The sequence below is a fragment of the Equus caballus genome, chromosome 19, assembly GCF_041296265.1.
Source record: "Equus caballus isolate H_3958 breed thoroughbred chromosome 19, TB-T2T, whole genome shotgun sequence".
Taxonomy (NCBI): domain Eukaryota; kingdom Metazoa; phylum Chordata; class Mammalia; order Perissodactyla; family Equidae; genus Equus; species Equus caballus.
Window position 1 is genome coordinate 1,617,771 of NC_091702.1, and position 20,099 is coordinate 1,637,869.

Genomic DNA, 20,099 nt, shown 5'->3' on the forward strand with positions numbered 1-20,099 from the left:
TCCCACTAGAGCCCTCAGAGACTCTTGTGGGGAAGAGGCTTCGGCAACCTCCTCTCATGCTTCCTGGAGTCTCTGGAAAACCCAGCACATGCATAAGTTGTCTGTGGGTTCCTGATGCAAGAAGCCCGCCTCCTTGGCCCTGCATTCTGCTGTATTAGAGCAGCAATTACTGGCCACACACTGGCCTCTTCTGGAAACAGAATCTCTCCCAGACGCTGAGCCTCCATCCCCAGCTGCCTATTATCACTTTAGTCCTGGAAGTAGCATCCAACAAGTGCGGGAAGATGCGGCTGGCCCGGTGGCACAGCAGTTAAGTGCACACGTTCTGCTTCAGCAGCCCGGGGTTCGCCAGTTCGGATCCACGGTGCGGACATGGCCCTGCTTGGCACGCCATGCTGTGGTAGGGGTCCCACATATAAAGTGGAGGAAGATGGGCACGGATGTAAGCTCAGGGCCAACCTTCCTCAGCAAAAAGAGGAAGATTGGCGGCAGTTAGCTCAGGGCTAATGTTCCTCAAAAACAAAACAAAACAAAACAAAACCAAGTGCGAGAAGGTTACCAAGGCTTCCTTGCAATAGGATGGATCCAAACCTGGGCCCTGTGGCATGTGCGACCTGCCAGATGGGGTGCCCTCCCCTGTCCTCCCTCCATTGCCAAATATGATGGAGCTGCAGGATGTCACCTCTCCCACAGAACCTTTGGCTGCTTGGGAATTCTCTTGGGATCAAGCGAGTGAATATCAATGAAAGTTCATACACTCAAGGTTGTCGATGACCCCCTCTCCCTCCTGGTCTAGTGCCAACATTGTTTCCCAGGGAAGCATTTCTCTTCCTCCCTAAATGTCTCAGATATCACCAGGGTGTAAGACGATGTCAAGGCATCAGAGAGACAACTGTACTATGAGGCCTGAGATGAAGATTCAATATGAAGTGTTGCTTTGAAACCTGGTAAACGAAGAGGGCCTCAAATGGCCTACCTGCAAGTTTCCCTCCTCCACAGCTCCCAGAGACAAGATCCCCTCGCCAAACAACCCCTTCATCACAGGGAGCAGGCATGGGTGCTCCCCAAGTAGTGGTCTCAAGTTCCCTGCTCACCTGTGAAATTATTCAAATGAGCCAGTCCCACGTTCCTGTGGAAACCAGGGGACAGCGCACCTCTCCTGATACTACAAAGACTGTCCCCCACCCACTTGCGTATTTACTCTCTCCCCAAGCGCACTTTCCTATGTGGCTACACATGGTGTAGAGTGTCCTCGCATAGGCTGCCTGTGTAAATAAATAAGAAATTGCCATTGAACTCACGTGTTTAGTGTTCAGAAATCCCCATCAACCTAAGGTGCATAGGAATCCATCCCTCGCCATCTAGGTCAGGCAGAGGAAAATTAAAGACTTTCGGTGTGCACTGGATTGAAGGAGTTACCCTGCTACGATTAGGCTCGATGAGCTTGAAGTCCTTTGAGTCAGAACCTGTTTGGGGTCTGCAGAGAGTCGCGCGTGGCGGGAGGGTGGCCCGCGTGTGGGTGAGGAGCAGGGAGGAAGGCTGCAGGGGCGAGGCCTTGGAGATTCTGCTCCAGTTTGGCCTGCAGGCAGTGGAGAACCCTGGATTCCTTTCAAGCAGGGAAGCGATGGGACCACACACAAACTCAGGTCCGGGTACCCGATTTCGCAGCCAAGCCAATCAGTGAGACGTCAGGGTTGCAGCAAGGAAAGAGGTTTATGATCAAGAGGCGGCCAGACAAGGAGGTGGGAGTAAAACTCAAACCCGCCTCCTCAAAGGGAAAACAAAACGTTGGGGCGTTTATCTGGGGTTCGGGGTAGGGGTGGGACCAGGAGAGCGCTGGGGGTGAAGCTTGAAGAGTCCTCTGCTCAGGTGCGACTGTCACTGGTATTTCTTCGTGGGTCACAAGTGCGAAGTCAGTGGGGTTCGACGTGTTGCACGCCGAGGATCTCTGTCCGTGACGCGGAAAGTGGGCGATCCGTCATTTCAGCTGGTCCAAGCCTCTGCACGATGTCCGCTCGGGCGGGGGCCGGGGGGGCGGGGGGGGGGGCTGCCATTCAAGCTGCTCTCTGATCTGCCGTCTTCCTGTTGTTCTGCAAAACAACCTCAGAAACTTTGGTTACTTTCTTGCCCACGTCCAGCCCTGTGGGGGCCGGGCACCGTGGTGTCAGCAACGGCAGGGTTTTCCTCTTGGGTCACCCTCCCAACAGTGTGGAGGATGGATTCAAGCGGGGGGGGGGGGCGGTGTGCCAGGAGGCCAGCCGGCAAGATCAGTAAGGAGTCTACTGGGCTGGTTGCGTGCAAGAGACAGGAAGGCATGCGGCAGAGCAGCAGGGAAGGCAAACACGGGAAGGCGCTCGGCTCCCTTTGGGAGTCGGTAGGCTGTGAAGTGGGTGAGACAGAGAGCTCAAGCGTGGCCCTGAGGCCTCTCGCTCTGCTCTCGGGTGATGAGATGGGCAGAGGTTTTCTGAGGGGATGAAAGGAAGGTAAGAGGAGGGGGAGGGTTTTGTTGGAGGATACCGGGCTCCCTTTTGGACATGTCGGTTTTGAGAAGCCTTTGGACATCCTGAGAGGTGCGTCCAGCAGACAGTTAGAGAAAGCAGCGTGGAGTCAGGGGCAGGGTGACGTCAGTCGTACGCACTCAGAAGCCCTGGGCATCCGGGGGGCGAGTCGAATCGTAGGAGAGCGCATGAGCTTGCTCTGAGACCCGAGGGGTTCCTGTTCCCTGAAGACCGTGCCTTCGAGAACAGAACCCTTTGAGAAGTGGTCGGGAGGAGAAGCCGCAGAGGAAAGTGAGACAGAGGGGTCTGAGGTTAGGAAGGGCACCTGGGGAGGGGGCCATCCCCCAGAGAAAGAGGGTGGAGAGAACTTGCAGAGACTGAAGACGTGGGCAGCATTCCTCAGACACCACAGAGAGTTTAGGAAGACGAAGGAACCGAAGGGCGTGCCCTGGCCTCTTGCTAGGACGGGACGGCGACGAGATTTGGGGAGTCTTTCGAGGAGCCGGTGAGAGACGAGCCGATGACTGGATGGCTGACGAGGAGAGGAGTCGAGGTCTTTTGGCAGCAGCTTAGCCGTGAAAGGTAGAGAGAGAAGGCGGTGGTGGAGGAGCAGAAAGGAGAGGTGTGGATGCCGGGAGACACTTGGGTGTGCTCAGCGGCTTAAGGAAAGAGACGGGCCGAAGAGAAAGCAGCTGGCAAACTGAGGCAACGAGATCTTAGGGGGAGGCTGAGCAGATGGTTCCCAGGGCATCCCACGTGGAGCCGGGACCCTGGAACTGCCAAGCTGAATCCCTCTTCCTGGAAAACCCCAAAGGGAAAGGGGAGGGGTGGGTGGAGAGAAATAGAGGGACGTTCAAACGGGGGTGGGGGGGGTGCGGGAAACGGAGAGTTCTTGACTAGCTGGCCTCTGATCTCTTCGGGTCCCGAACGGTATGAGGACGATCCCGCTTGAGGCAGGCGATGGAGATTTGGAGGGGCTGTTGAGGAAACGGGGCGGGGGGAGGGCGTTGACCACGGCCCTCTGATGGGCTTGGGGGCGGAAGCGGCTTCCATGCCCATCGCGAGGCGCCGGTTCAGTCAGTCGGTGTCCATCCGGACCACAGACCACAGACCCCTGCTTTGGAAAACAACAAGATGCAGTTCGTAAACCCTTGCAAAGATCTCTGAGGTCAGGTGACTGGCTTTGCAACCAAAAGCGAGTCAGGGAATAAGATCCTCCCGTGCTTAGGAGTTTTCTTTCCTGTCTGTCCCAGAGGCCGGAGAGCACCCGAGGGCGGTTTCCCAGGCAGTGGAAAGAGGAGGAGGACCAAGCCGAGCCGGGGGAAACCAAGCTTTCTTCCTGAAGTTTGGATGCCTGCCCCTTGCACGTTGGTGCCCTTCCCCTTTCTTCCTACTGTCCCGGGAGTGGGCGCCCTCGCGCGCTTTCTGATTCTGCAGCACTAAGGCAAGTTAGGTTCCCGCTCCCCGAGGGAAAGCTCAATAAACGCCCCCCTCCCCCACCCCCGCCCTTCCCACCCCCCCACCCCCCACCCGCCCGCAACCCCCCCACCTCCCAGACCCAACCCCCACCCCCCGCCCCACGCCCCCCAGCTCCTCGGAGACGGTGACAGCGTGACAAACAGAATCGGAAGCGTCCTTGGCCCACAGCCTGCGATCCCACCCGTGCCAAGCCTGCTCTCCAGAGAAGTGACATCCGTCCGTCCGCTTTAAGCTGGGTGACTACCTGCAGCGACCCCCTTTTGAAAGCGTGAACCCTAGCTATTTCTTTGAAAGCTCGAGTAAAGCCGCAGAGAAACCTGTGACCTTTAGCACAAGGCCACTCCGTGCTAAGGAACCCGCAGCGGGGACCGGCTTTCCTGAAAGCGCCGTCGTCTCCTCTGCGGCTTGGGGAGCCTCTAGGGCTTGGACAGGCCTTGGAGCAGCCCGGCAGCACTCTTGGCGGGTGGCAGCAGCCAAGGTGTGCCCGTGGGCACGACGTCGGTCACGGCGTCTAAGAGAAGGTGCCCAGACCCTCCGGTTCCGGGGCCGGGTGGGTCGATGAGAGACACGGCTGGGGAGCAGGGATTCCCATCCGATCTTCTGGGGGTGGCTGCGAGGGCGGGTCTCAGAAGAGCTGGCACGTTCTTAGCCAGTCTCTGCCTGGCGGGTGCTTCGGGACGCTTCCTGGGCTGAGCGGGGAGCTGTCGTGGTGGAGAAGCTCCCTGAGACTCAGCTTCTAGAAAATTCACCAGAAGCTCCGAGAAGGAACTCTTGAGCTCGGATTGCTGGCTGGGTCTCCGAGGCGTGTCGGGGGCACTGCGGGATCCGAGCCGCCCGGTCACCCATCCGGTAAGGCCGCCCTGCTCTTCCTGCAGCAACTGCTCCATTTCCTCCCTTTCCACACCCAGGGTGCTTCCCATCCGTCGGAACGCTTCCCGGCGTTCGTGTCTGGCGCTTTGCAAGGCGTCCGTGAAGAGCTTTCTCAGGAGGGCCTTGTCTGCTTTTCCTTCCAGGGTGCTCACTAAGCCGGTCCACTTCTTTTGGACGTCCTCCAGCACTTCCTGTCGGGCCTCGTCTTGTCGCTGCAGTTCTCCGATCTGCTCCTCCTGCAGGCGCGAGGCGGCTTGCGCTCTCTCCAGCCGTCCCTGCAGCGACCTCAGCTTCCCTTCCAGACCGTCTGCCTTTTGCATCCATTCGGCCAGGACCACCTTCAGGTTGGCCAGGGCTCCGGCGTGCTGCTTCTCTGCTTCCCAGGAGGCGGACAGCTGGAGGGCAGTCTCCTCTTTCTGCTGGGTGACCGCAGTCAGTTGCTCCTGCAGGGACCCGAGCCGGGCAGCGGCCCGCTGGCTCGCCTTCTGCATGGCGTGGGAAGATGACAGGAGCCTCTCCTCTAGCGCCGTGACTTTCCTCCTGAGTTGAGCCGCTCTGTCTTCTGCCAGCCGCGCTGCCCGGAGATGCGCGTCTTCGCATTCTGAAGCCTGCGTCCGAGACCTCCCCAGCTCCTGGCCTAAGCGCGCTTCCTGGTCCCGCAAAAGGCGAACCTCCTCCCGCAGGGCGCAGTTTTCCACTCGTTCCTGTCTCAGCGCCAGCGCCGCCTCATCTCTCTCGCGCTGAAAGAGAATGCTCTTTTCCTGCATGGAGGTCACTGCATTGCGAAGCTGGCTGAATTCCCCAGCCCGGCCCTGTTCTTTTTCTCTCAGGAGGCACTCAAAAGCCAGAGCCGCCTTCTTCACGGAGACGCATTCGAATTCCTTCTCCCTCAGCGTCATAGAGAGGCGCATGTTCGTCTCTTGTAAGGCTTGGTTTTCGGTGTCCTTCTCCCTGGACCTTTCCAGCAGTTTTGCATTTTCCTGTTTGACTTGGCACGCATCCGCTTCCAGATGGACTATCCTCTCCTTCAGGTTTGTCACCGCCTGCCTCAAAAGTTCGTTTTCGCTCGCTTGGGTCGTGAGGTTTTCCCTCAGAGAAAGGAATTCCTCCCTCTGCGCCTCGATTAAGAGCTCTTTGTCCTCCAGCGTGTTCTGTAAAGCCTCTTGTTTCTCCTTGAGCCGCTGAATTTCGGAATCCGTCTGTGCGTGCCGTTCTCTCTCCAGTTCCGAGGTGGCGGCCATCGCCTCGGACAGTCTCTGAGTCTCCTCCTGGAGGCTTCTGATGGCTGCGTCTTTTTCCTCCGTGGCTCGCCTTAAGGCTTCCATCTCTGCTGGCGGCCCTTTCGAAGACTCGCCCAGCGCCTCGGACTTAATTGCCTCCTGAGAGCCGGCTGCCTCGCAAGTCCGCGACGATGCGGCGGGCGGCTGTGGTGACGTGAGGTCGGGTGGACCCAAGAGAACCTCCTCGGCATTGCAGAGCTGCTCTAGGCCGAGCTGCATCTGTGCCAGTCTCTTCCCCAAGAGCCGGAGTTGGGTCGCATCCCCTTGAGAACGGGGCAACGGGGCGGCAGGGTGCATCTGTCGCCGAGACTTCTCCTCGCTGTCCACTAAGGCCCGGGCCTCGAGTGGTGGGAGTTCCTTCTGAAGTTGGGATGACTCCCGCTGCAGATTGTGCACCTCGGTCAGCACCAGCCGCTGCCACTCCTCCAGCACGTTGACCCGCTGCTTCAACGTGTCCCGTTCCCGGAGAAGCTCCTCCAACTGATTCGCGTCCACGCCCCGAACCTCATGGCCAGCGTCGGACGTTTGCCAGATGGTCAGTAAAGTCTGACATTTCTGGCTCAAGGCACCGATTTCAATGTCTTTGGCTCGGACGAGGCGTGATAAGTGCCGGATCGCTTCTCGAAACATGTCCTCCCCGCCGCCGTCAGAGCGAGGGCGCCGTGTCTGATTTTCGCCTCGCAGCTTCCCGAGCTCTGCTTCTTTGGCCACCAGCAGGTCCATCATCGCGTGATACGCCCTTTTCAGCTGGCTGTTTTCCCTCACCTTCTCGTCGAAAACGGCCAACACTCGTTCCCTTTCCAAAGCGTAGGCTTGCAGTTGCTGCTGGAGGCCCCCCGCATCCTGGACGGAGGCAGCCGAAGCTAGGCGAGCGGGAAGGCCCTGGCTCTCCCAGTCTTGCGGCTGGATCGTCTGAGTTCGTGGCCCGGTCTCATCTTCGTCCGGCTCATCAAGCCGCTCGGTCAGAGGCATCGTCTTTTCGGTCCCAAGTTTCAGTGCCTTCCTCTGCTTTTGCTCTTCAGTGGTCCTTGGAGGATGCTGGGTTTCCTCCTCCAGGTGACCTTCGATCCCTTCCAGTGGAGACACCTCAGATTCTAGTTGTGTCACGGCGTCGAGGGTGTTCGGGTCAACCACTGGAGCGGCTCGAGCCCGTTGTTGTCTCTGTGGCTCCAGTTCTTCCCTCAGGTGACTGCCTTCTTCTTGCAGGGAGGCGAGCCTCGTGTCTCCTTCCTCGAGGGTTTCCTGCAGAGTTGCGGTGTCTCTCCGAGCTGGAGTTGCCGGTCTCTCCTGCTCGGGTGGTCCGGTCGCCTGAATGGCTTCCGTCTCCTTTCTCCCCGAGTCGGGGAAGTCTGGCAGCTTTTGCGTCCCCTTCCTCAGCACACCTCTGGTGAAGTCAGAGAGGTGTGCGGGGAGGGAAGCCACACTGCCGCCCACTCGCCCCAGGGAATGGCCTAAGCCGGAGCCGAGGCCGAGGCGGCCAAACCAGGAGGCCATCGCTGCGGGTCACAGCACTGACCTGGTGCGCTCCGCGAAGAGCGTCCAGCCCAGTCGGACAGTCCCGCCAAGTGTCAGGGCCCCGGCGGCTGCGCGAGGCTAAGAGTCAAATCACAGCCAGGCGCTGCTAGGCGACGGCGGGCTGGCGGCCTGGGGGCGGGGCCTGGGCGGGGCCTGGGCGGGGCGCGGGCTCCAACCGTTGGGCTCGGGCTCCCGGAGGGGAGGGGCGGGGCTGCCCGCAACCGCGAGGCCTGCCGCCCGGCCCTCACCCATGGCCACCTCCTGACCCGCGTGCCCCGCTCCACCCCCCGCACCCCCCACCGCCAGCCCCGTGGGCCTCCGCTCAAGCCCAGGGCTTCCCACCACGGCGGTGGGCCGCCCTCTCCCTCTGCTTCAGTGCCGCCCCCGGGGGCCAGGCGGCCCTCCTGCCCCCTGGGGCCGCCCGCCACGACCGCCGCGCTGAAGGCCGCCATCCCCACACCACCGCCACCTGTGCGCGTGGCAGCGCGTGTGGGCAGAAAGGACCCCAGGGCTCTGACTGCCGCCGAGCGCCTCCCACGCTCCCTCCTGTCCTGCGGCCGGGTGAGGGTTTTCCCAGCCGGCTTGGAGAACACTCGGAGGGCCAAGGTAGGTGGGGACCCGCCTCCACCTGCAGAGTTCCGACGAGTGGGTTTGGACACACGTCGGCCCCCTGCGCGGAAGCACGACCCTCCTGAGCACCCTGACCATTGCCATCCCCCACACAGTCGCCGGGGTCCTTGCCCCGCCGCCTCGCCCCCCTCGTCCTGCGGCCCTGCCTGGAGAAGCGGTCCCCGGGAGGAGTCTGGGGGCTCTCGGGCGCCACAGGCGGGGTGTGGCACACCGCGTGCACGCTGTGCGCCCGCTTCTGTCAGCGCGGGGCGGGCTCTGGTCGGGGAAGGGAGTCTTCCCCATGCGTCGAGCGGGCGGTGGAGCGGGGAAGGGACCCAGAGGTGCTCGTGGAGCGCGCGGCCCCCAGCCCCGCTGAGCCCGGCGGAACGTCGTCCCCGGGGCCCGACTCGGGGCCGGCGGCCAAGGCCCGGCTGCGCGCCGCGCCCTGGGCCTGCCGTGCGCTCCTGCCCCGGCGCGGGGCGCGGGGCGCGGGGCGCGGGGGCGGCGCGGCTGGCCCCGCGGGCCTGGGGACCCGCCGCCGCAGCGACCAGAAAGTCCAGGTCAGCCTGCCCTGAGCTCCGCGTTTTTGTAGGTAATGTAAACAAAATTATTAGGAACAAGTAAAGTAAATGATGTAAGTAAGATAAAAGTTTTTAGCTGAACTTTTTAATAATAGTCATGTGTTATGGTATAAGTACTTAAAAATAACTTCAAAACCTCCTGGTAACTTGAAACCTTTGAGTTTTACTAAATTAAGTTAAATGCTAGAAATTTGTTGAGTATCTTGACCATTTCCAGATAAGATAAAATAGTAAAACATTAATTACTAAACATAGGTTTATCTACTTTCAGCTTCTGATTAAAAACAAAAAACCCAAAAGATGTTTGGGTCTATTAGTAAACATGTCTTGTGCCGCACTGAAAAATGTATGCTATAAGGAAATGTATGTTTTCAGTAAAAGAAGGTATAAGGAATGGAGATGCTTTAAGAAAGTAAATTGGTCCTAAAGTCAAAGTGGTTATGGGAAAGAGGAAAGAACAAACTCTGAATATGAGTAGGAAAGTCTCTGAAGGTTTGTGGAAAAGGAACCCCGAGAAAAGAAGTTTTCCGCCTAGCCAAGCTGGCAAAGATTGAAGGAATTTAATTAAGTCAGCGTTTCTAAGACCAAAAGTAAGCTGGTGCAAAATTGGAAACTTGGCTTTCTCACTGTTATAAGGATGAGGTTTTCTTGGGCTTCTAGTCTGCTCTTGATGAAGAGATTATGAAAGGCTTCTCTTTACATTTGATAGTCTGCCTAAAAGGCAAAAAAGGGATTTTATGTTTTCAAAATCATTTCCCGTGTTGCTTTTATCAGGTCTTTGATTGCGAGAGCTAAGGGTTTTCTTACGGCCATTTAACTTTCTCTATTTGTCTGAAAGTCTTTGTCACCATGGTCGAAGGCATAACTGAGTATTAGCTCACAGTGACCTATGATCCTATTTGACGAAGGGTTTTAAAACTGATTTGAGATTTTTTGATGAACTTCTGAAAATCAAATCCTAAATGAAGTCTTTTTCGACCTCTAGTTAACTTTGGGATTTTTCAGAGGATCCCTGCAACATCTTAAGGACTCGTTCTCTCTCCTTATAAAAAGAGGGACATGATACTAATTAGGCTTATTCAATAAGTTAAGTTACATGGGAGGCATTTTCAAATAAGAAATAACATTTAGACTTCTTTATGTTGTATTTTCATAGGTATATAAATATTCTAGAAATTATGTGAAATTCCTACAAATCTGATATGTCCTGATATAATGTTATCAGTCATAACTCTAATTATTATCTTAAAATGTTGTATGTCACAGAAATGACCAAATTCCTTTCTCAACTGCTGTATAGTGAACCCTTTTTGAGTCCTTTCTCAGTTATAGTTACTCTGACAATGGCTCATAGAAAGGAAACTCGTCAGACTTAACTGGCTCTCTGTCATCAAAATTGAGGCCACCCTGCGAGGACTGAATCTGAGCGTCAGGAAAATGCCCTAGCTGACTTTCATGCAAAGGCAGCAACATCAGAATCTGTAGAGACTGGCATGTGTGGATGAAGTCCACTCTGTCTCTGCAAAGAATAGCCCCTCATTGCCTGACTTTCATTATCCTGACGTGTTCTTGTAACATGGCAACTGTCTGGTCCTGAATCAGAGGAATTAAAGAGTGTAAATAGTGGCTGTACATAAACAAACAGTCAGGGCTATGGGAAACCCCAAACAGCTGCTTGGTTCTGGCTCCCTGGCAAACCCCACTTTTGGGTTTTTGCATTCCTTTCCCCACCATAGTGCATTAAGCAAAACTCTATCCCTAGAGGCCTCACATCTGCTCCCCTTGGACCGTTTGAGCACTTGCAGCTGGATTTCATTCAGCTGACGCTTAATGTGGGTTAGCAGCATGTTCTGGAGTGGAAAGAAATCTGGGATCTTTGCAGCTCCTTCTGATCCGATCTTCCCGCGCCTTTTATGTACTTGACATATTGTGAAGTCCTAGAATATCAAACAGGGTATGTATAGGCAAGGGAAAACCCACTTTTACTGAGAAATAAATGAATCCTAAAAGGACGTGGTCATACAGCATCATTCTTATATGTGAAGGCAGCATGTGTCTCTAACCTGGAATTCCCTTTGTGGCTGCCGTTCCCACTGTGGGCATGGCAGACCCTTCAGGGACTGGACATTCGGGCACAGGGTCCTAGGATCAGTATGTGCACCTCACATTCCTGTCAGACTACAGATGATTTGAATACATCATTCTATTTATGTTTCTCACATATTGGTAGATGCCACAGTAATTAATCCACTGAAAATTCATTTAAAACTATTATTGCACTCTGTCTGCCTTGCGTGTTTGTGTGTGTGTATTTTCTCCAGCATAGATATTAAAAGCACAACAGGCCCACGGTCCCTTATCTAAAGTCGTTGGGGTCAGATGAGTTTCAGAATTCAGAATTTTTCAGATTTTGGAAAAGTAATAATGTGTACATGTCATTTTTATATAATGTCTCCAGCTGGGTCTGGGGCAGCAGCCCTTAGCCAAACGTGTTAGCATTTCTGTAGCAAAATATATGAATGTACCTCACACTGAATGGAATACATAGAGAAGATAAACAGCTTCATGTCACTTCAGCTCCAGTTTCGCTGCCTAGTGAGGTATAAAAAGAACTTGTCCTTTAGATTTCAAAATGCTGGATAAGGGATATGGACCCGTCTTACTTTCAGTAATGTTCCAATAGACAGAGCCTGTGAACTTTTTAGACTTTTAGTGCTGTTTCCCATACTCCAGGAACTTGGAAGCCACAATTACATTCTGTAAGCAGGGGTCACAGACTCCAGTGCCAGGGCAGGTAAAATTAAGAAGTGAAGTGGGCGGTTGGTTACAAGACAGTAGTGAGTGTGAGGACTCTGATGAGCCAGTGGGTCCGTGTCCATCTGCAGGAGCTGGCTGCTCCCAGCTCTAGCCACTTGTTGCCGTGGGGAATGTTCACACAGTGTAGCCACATCTTCCCATGTTCAGTGATCCCCCAGAATGCTGATTTCCACGCAAAGTTTCTTGACATTTAAATGCTGTCAACTAAAAAGAAAAATCCCCTGTGGAGGCCAAAGAAAACATATCTGCAAGCTTTCTCTGGCCTTGGGCTGCCTGCTTTGACCTCTGCTCTGGAGACTAATTCTCCCGATGTGAAAGGCTGGACAGTCATGTTTAGGTAATGGGCTGCTTCTTGAGATGGGGACGGGACGTGTGTTTTATGGTGATTCATCGTACTTTGCATATAGGTTAGAAGTTTTTGAGTGTAAAAGACTTCACAGTAAAAAGAAAACATGAAAAAGTCAATAGACACTTTGCTTTAGAATTGCCTTATTTTCTAGCCAGTGGGAAGTTTTCTTTTTCACCTGTGAATCTGAAACTTTCAAGTTACTTATCTTGGAAAAGGGAATGAAAGCCCCAAGTTAAAAAGGAGCCTCTTTGTACAAAGTTTGAGTTGAGGGAGTTTAGACTGTAACATCCCTGCCTTTCCAGGGCCCTCGTGATGGGAAGTGATATTGCGTATCCACCCTTGTATTGGGACAGGGGAGTGTCCTTGGTCTCCTCTCTTGTCAGACCAGACCCCTAGGTGATGTCAGCCCCATAACAGCACCTCGTGGCTGATGGCTCCCAGTTTTCTGCCTCCAGTCCTGGCACTTCTTCATCCTTACATTGATCTCTGCCTTGGACGTCTCCCTTAAATGTTCTGCTATCATTGAACTCCTGAACTTCATCCTGAAATGGGCCTCCTTTCCCGGTATTCTCTAGTCTATATGTCAGCCACCTTTGGCCTGTTGCCTGTTCTATGAAAAAGGTTTACTGGTGCCCTGTCCAGCACTAAGCCGCACAATTGAGTAGTTGTCACGGGGACCGTGTGGCCCGCAGAGCCTATGCTATGTACTGTCTGGCCCTTTACAGAAAGAGTTGCCGACACTTGCCCTAGTGCATTGTGTGCCCCAGTGCCCACTAGTGCACTGAATGTCACCACACCTCCTGGGTCACCTGTCAGGCAAATAAATGTTCAGAACTGCACAGAAATTCTTCTAAGCACCTACCAGGTACCTGTCTACTGTCAGTGTGAACATTTGTAAATCAGCCAGCTTGGATTTCACGTGGTCATTGGATACTTGCAGATGCACAGGCTGGAGTTGCCGCTTGAACCCCTGCCCAGCTGTTCCTTGAGGAAATTCATCAAAGTGTTCTGCTCTGCTAGATCTGGTGAGGGCTAGCATAGAGGGAGCCGGGCACAGGCACGGGGTCTCTGAGATGTGCTTGGGGCTCAGGGAAGGCTTCTCTGACATGTGACACTTGGGCAATCTTGCTAACAGGCAGGTAGAGATGCGGGGCGATAGAGAATTCCAAGAGGGAAGAAAAATTCTTAGGGGAGACCTAACACACTGGCAGTTTTATCCTTTAACTTAACATTTTTTGTCTATGGATTGGAAAAAGACAATATCTGATTCTTAGCAGCAGAAAAACTCTACCCAGCTTTTCTTTTTAAGTTAGGTAGTGAATGGCTGTGTATAGATCCACATGTTCTCAAGTCCAGAGTGACTGTGGTGTTTAACTCAGAAGCCCCTGGATGCATTTCCATCCAATAGAAGGAGTAGGTTGGTTCTTCAAAGCTTTAAAAAACTTTAAAAGCAGCACACTCAACTTGTTTTGCTTAGCGTAAACTCATGGCCATCTTTCCCTAAAATGGACAGTTTCGTTGTAGGACGTTGAAAATCTCTTGAGGCATCATTTCCCACACCGTTACTTGTAAGTTCCTTAATTTTCATTATACTTTTTCATCTCCTCTTACAATCTTTTCAAAACTCTGACTGCTTTTGCATTTTTGGGCATGCTAGGATTCATAATACTCCCCAAACCACCACAAGATGGCAGGACACAAATATATGACCACCCATGACTGTGAAGAGCAACTGTTGGAGACAGGCAGCATTGATTGGCTTTGTTCTCATATGGGCAAGACCATCATTAGAAAGCTTCTGTGCCAGTTTGGGGGGATCACAGCTGGAGGACCACTGCAGTAGAATTTGGGGAGCCCTTCTATGCAGAAACCTGAGAAAATTGGTGCTTTAGGAAGACAAGTCTCGGGGAAGGTGGAGTGAGGATTGTGGAGGAAGAGAAAGAGGAGAAGGTGAAAGGAGACCAGTGAGGAAGCTCGTGCAACAGGGTAAGAGAGAGGACGACAGCCAGAGCGAAGACAATGGCACTGGAGACTCATTGGAAAAAGTATTTAACATCATACATAGTGTTGGGGACAAAGAAGAAAGAAAGAGACGAGTCGAGGAGATTCGGGTTATGGTTGGATGCTATTTACTGAAAAGGTAACAGTGGTTCTTCATTCTTCCATTGTTTTAAAACGCTTCTGTTTTTAAACTTATACTTCCTATATCTACCTTTTTGCTGGCTTCCTCTTCCAATGACATGACTTTGTGTGTGTGTGTGTGTGTGTGTGTGTGTGTGAGTTTCAAGACCACCCTGTGTGAGTATCTGCGGATCTGTAAAGTGGTTTAAATCTGGGAGAGCTGCTGTCCTTCAGCTTTCCTTTTTCAGTTATTCTCTCCTATTTTCACATCAAAATGAATTTAGGTATCACTTCTTTTCTAGTTCTTAGAAAAATTCATTCATAATTTTGGTTGGTTTGGAGCTCATTCATCCAAATATTTATTGGGTTTGTGCTAGGGGCTAGGTCCTGAGGATACAAAAATAACTAAAACTCAGGCATTTATGGTTTAGTAAATCTGTGAACTAAGCCTTGGGGAGAATGGACATCTTTACAACATGACGCATCTCTTTATAGACACAAAGCTTTTATGTGGTTCGTAGGTTTTGTTGTTATTGTTGAGAATAGTGCCTAATTAGGTTAGCTGGTGAACATGGGTGATATTAATGTTTGTATATATTTATTTACTTTACAACGTATTTAACTCATATTGATAATTTTGTTACTTCTGTGAATTTCTATGTATATTATCTTGCTACGTTTTTATTTCTTCTTTTCCTATTATTTATTTCAGTGCCTTCTTTTTCATTCCTTCTTTAATTGGTTAGACTCTCCAAACAAATGTGTAGCATATATTTGTTTGTAGCAATATAGTATAAAGGGCATGTGATTGCCCCCCGATTGGGCATTCCAGAAAAGTGATGAGGAATGTGTAAGTCCTGCTGAAATGCAAATGTCTCATCTGAATGGTTCCCTATGCAAATCTACAGGCATTTTTTCCTCTCTTTTGGGCCACATCCCTTTTAGTATGCCTGATATTTGGACCTCACCCTGTGTCAGTCATAAGATTGGCAGGTGATCTTAAAGGCAGAATACTGAATTTCTTGTCATCCAACTCTATGGAGAAAATAGTGCAGTGGACTCAGATGAGGAAGGAATTGGAAGAGGAAGTTGAGAAATGGTGAGAGGAGTTTAAATGGTGCATATGTGGCAATATGTTCAGATAACTTCTAAAGAGGTGTTCAGAAGGTCACACGGCAGTGGACTTCTTTGGAGTCTTTGAATCTTAGAGCCATCTTTAGGAATAGAAACCTTGTTTCCCGCTGATTTAGATGGAGCTCTGACAACCCTCTCCCCAGAAACAATCATCTACACTCAGAAATTGGCATATCATTTCACGGACTTCCTAGACATCCTCAAGCCCACGGACAAGAACCCGAGGGTCAGAGAAAACCCATTTACGTGTGTGGGATCTCAAGAAGCCTACTCGTTATCAGAGATGCTTAGCTACAGTCCCTATGCTGGGAACTGGTCTCTAGAGATATGCTGTTTATGGACGTGTACGTCCCACGTCTCTGTGTGTGTTGTCCTCTAGCCTCCAAAACACACACTTGAGGTCAATATGAGAGCCTTCCCCCAAAACGCAGAAAAGCGATGGACCGCATATACTGCGGTATTCCCCTAAGATTAGTACCATATAGCCTAGGTGTGTAGTAGGCTATACCATCTAGGTTTGTGTAAGTGCACTCTATGATGTTCACATAACGACGAAATAACCTAAAGACACATTTCTCAGAATGTGTGCCTGTCATTAAGCGACGCATGACAATATATAGTGAGATCGTAGTGAGAAGATGGATCCTACATGACCACTAAAGAGAGCACACTAAGGAGATTCCGGGTCATTCAACCACTGTAATGTACAAATACAGAGAGCACACCACCGTGCATTTGCTCTGGAGCCTCCGATGCCGTCTGCACACAGTAGCTGACTATGCCGCAGTCAAACCAAGAGCTCAGGTGAAGCCAGCAGTGTCACCTGAGCTGTATCTCTTGGGCAGAAAGATCAGAAGGTACACGGGCCCTACAAACATTTGGGATCATATCTAAGAAATCTGAATTTAGTTGCCAGCTGGGGCCGCTGCTGGGAAAGGACAGCTTCCATCACCTGGACATCTTGAGAACTCCTGATCTGGTGGGAATTAGAGTTCAGGCAAAACTCCATTTATCAGGGGTGACTGGGGCATCATCGCAGACTGACAATCTAAGGAATGTGTCCAGCCTCACTCATCAGGCTGTCCTGATTCCTTAGAGCTTTAAATGACATCTCCTTCCTCTCGGATCAAAGCCGAAGTCCCTTGCATCGCACACTAGGCTTGGCAAGAGCTGGCTCCTTCTCCTTGTTCACTAGGTTCCAGCCGTACCAGCCTCCTTTCCATTTCTTGAAAACGTCAGGACCCTTCCTGCCTCCAGGCCTTTGCACACTCTGTGCCCTCTGCCAGGGGCTCAGAACGGCTTTGGCTAACCTAACTCCTCTTCGCCCTTCAGATAGCAACTCAGATGTCACTTCTTCTGGGAAATGTCTCCACACACCTAAAGGAAAAGTTTTCTTTAAGAAAAGTTTTCTTGTTAGTACCTATCGCTTGTCTCCACAGCAGTGAAGTATCTTTATCGGTGTCGTCCTCTTGCCTGTTTATGATCTGCCTCCACCGCTAGCCTGTAATCTCTAAGAGGGAAGCAGCTGTCCAGGATGCTTCCTCTGCTGTGGTATCCCTACTGTTACACACAGTACTCGGAATACAAAAGTACTCAACAAATATTTGCAAAATGTCTGAATGAACCTTCAGAACACGCTTGCTCACGTTAAAACTAATCATCGATGAAACTGGAGCAGCTCAGTCCAACTCCACCCATTGCTGGCCCATAGCCAGGGCTCAATGAATATTTGTTGACCAACTGGCCAGTGTGGAAGGAAGTAATGGGAGATGTTGTCCAGACAGGCTTATTGCCCTTGGTATCTCCTTTCCAGTCCACCTCCTCAGCCGCAAGCATCCCATAAACATCTGCATCCTATGGTCCTCTGGGATGCTCTGCAAATTCCGCCTCCAGGACACACCAGCTTTGTTTGGCTTTCTCCATGTTGCTGATTATCTACTTTAGTTCCCTTTCCTTCTCCTTGTATGCTTGGAGGACCTGACGATTCCATTGCTCTGTTCCTTCGCTCTGCACTCTGCCACTGGAAACAAGTCCGCCATCCTCTGGGACTCTGATGTCAGTTCTTTTCTCTGTGTTCTGAAGCCCTGGACTAGTCCCGTTTTCTTGCTCGACTGGTCTTTAGAGACCACAGTCCAGACCAGAGAGTTCAAACATCGCTCACAGGAGGGGAAGTCAGATGGTCATCATCTGCTGTGATTCCTATTGCTATTTTGGACATTTAAGTGGTCATCAATTAACTTATAAAACCAGAAAACAGACTGGCCTGCTTTATAAGTGTGCATCCAGGCAGAGCACTAAAGCCAGGCCTCTTCACCTGGCCAGATGGGCTTTTTGTGGATGGGTTACTTTGGCCATTGGCCGCTGCAGGCATTGGCCGGTTATCATCCTCCAAGTGGCCAAGTGTGGTGTTGGCTTCATTTCCCGACAGGGTCTTGGCTGTGTGAAGAATTGTGAAGTGCCAGGGAAACCAATGGTCGTGGCTTCCTGGGACCCGGGAAAGAGTTAGGGCTCCTGCCCCCATCACCTCTCGGCACTTCCTCCTGGGCACGCGGGCTACTGTGTAGGCACGGTGGCTTCAGGCATATGCAACCCCCACTCCCAGGCATTAGCTGCAAGCACCTCTTTGTTTTCAAAAAGCACATTCCTATTTCTCCAGTTTGGACAAAATACACAGAAGAACCTGATGTGACCTTCTAGGGCAACGGGCTTCAACCTTCACTGCATATTAGAACCGGCCGAGAAGACTGAAAAATTCCGGAGCTCAGCCCCATTTAGGCCAATGAAAAGCGTCTCCAGGCCTCAGTGTCTGGACGGCTCCTCAAGTGATTCCAGTGCCCACCAAGGTGGAGCCCCGCTGACCCAGGCAGCGCCTCTCCCAGTCGCTTGTGCATAAGAATTGTCCACGGGATGCATTACAACACAGCTTCTGAAGCCCCAGCCCCAGAATGTGGAGTCAGTGTTTCTAGGGCTGGGCCTGAGAGGAGGCGTTGTTAACGAGCCCCAGGTGATGCTGCGGCTGCCTGTCCACGGACCACACACTGAGCAGCTCTGTTCCAGAGCTTTGCTACTCAGTGCGCAGTCCGTGGAGCAGGAGCCCGGGCATCACCCAGGAACTCATTAGAAATTAAAAATCTTGAGCTGTCTCAGACCTGTTACATCAACATCCGTGTTTTAAAAAGGGCTCTAGGAAATCTAGTTGCACAGCAAGGATCGAAAAGCGTTAACACGTAGGGTGCAGACGTGCAGCCCCTGGGCCAAAGTTAGCTGGCAGATGTATACCACCTGGCTTGCACAGTATTTTTTAAAATTTGGAATTAATTTACACTTTAAAATTGGGATTTCTGACTTCTCTTGAAAAACTGGAAGATCTAGCAATACTGGGCGTCCGTTCTCCCGTGGTGACAACTGGAGACAGAATGGACGTGCTCCAAGCTGCTGCAGAATGACTTCGTTCACTAAGGGTGTCTGCAGGGCCTCTGCTGGCCCTGACATCTGCAGCTCCTGGTTCATGCCCTCCCCTCCCCGGTCCCTCCCCAGCCGGATGACTGCTCCCAAGCATTTTTTCTTGAGCCCACCTACTTTATTTCTCTGTACTTCCCTCTATTCATCTGTAAAATGGGTCGATAGCACCTATTCAGGCTTCTGATCTGGATGAAATGGAGATGGAGGTCACGCTTTAAGGTCCATACCTCTGTTTTACACACGAGTTGTTCCTATACCCAGAGTTGCCCCAAGCAAGATCCCTGGACCAGCAGCACTAACATCAGTGGGGAACCTGTTAGAAATACAAACTTTCAGGCCCCACTCTAGACCCAAACGCTTGATGAATTACCAGGCATTTCAGGAGAGAGTGGAATTCTGCGTGGATTTCACCAGGATCAAAATCCCATCATGAACTCCATAATTATGTGGAGAAAGTGCAACCAACATCCATGGGTGACTGATGTTTTGCAGGTGAGAGAGACCAAGGGAAAAGGCTAGTGTGTGTGGGATGGAGCCTCCACAGCTTGCTTCCTCCGGCAGCCCGACACCTCCCAGCTGCGGCCTCACCTGTGCGCCCATCCTGAGCCAACAAGCTGGGCTGAGACTTGGTGTCCGGATAACCCACCCTGAGCCTGGGCGTTCACAGGCTCATAAGACAGACTGCTGCTACTTTCACCACATCAGCCCAATCCACATAAAGCGTCTTCTGCCTCAGTTTCCCTAGCAGGCATTTGAGATCTGAATGGACAGATCCACAGCCAATGCCATTGCCATCTTCCTGTGCTGACTTTGGGTACTGCCTGCTGCCTGGGCTCCCCTGATCTCACCCTCTCCATTGGATTGGGCTCCTCAGGTCACGCTATTTCCTCAGCGGAGCCTGAAACTGCCGCCCCCGTTGAGACACTGTACATTTGGGACTGGGCCAGCTCTAGAGTGAGGTCAGTTTCCTTGACCCCTGCCTCTCTCCCTGTCTACACTGGCTGAATTCCTGGTGTCCCAAGATGCCTATGGCCAGAGCCTGCCCAAGCAATAGCAGAGAACTGGGGACATATGGCCTTTGGAAGGGAAACTGTGATGTGACCACACACTATTCTTATGGTAAGAGACGTGGCTGCACAGAAAGTTCACACCAAGATCTTCTTTTTCTTGGTCGGGAGCAGAACGTGCATAGAAACAGCAGTGAAAGCGAGGCTGGGAGAGAAAATGTTTTCCTAAAGGTGACGATAGATCCCTGTTGGGCTGGATTGCAGAAGGATTCCTCAGGAACTGTTGCTCTGGCAGTTTTTAAAGAGTGAGTCAGCAAGAATGACTCTGCCTTCTGGGACTCATTAGGTTTAATACTGATGAAAACAGGGTTGGACTA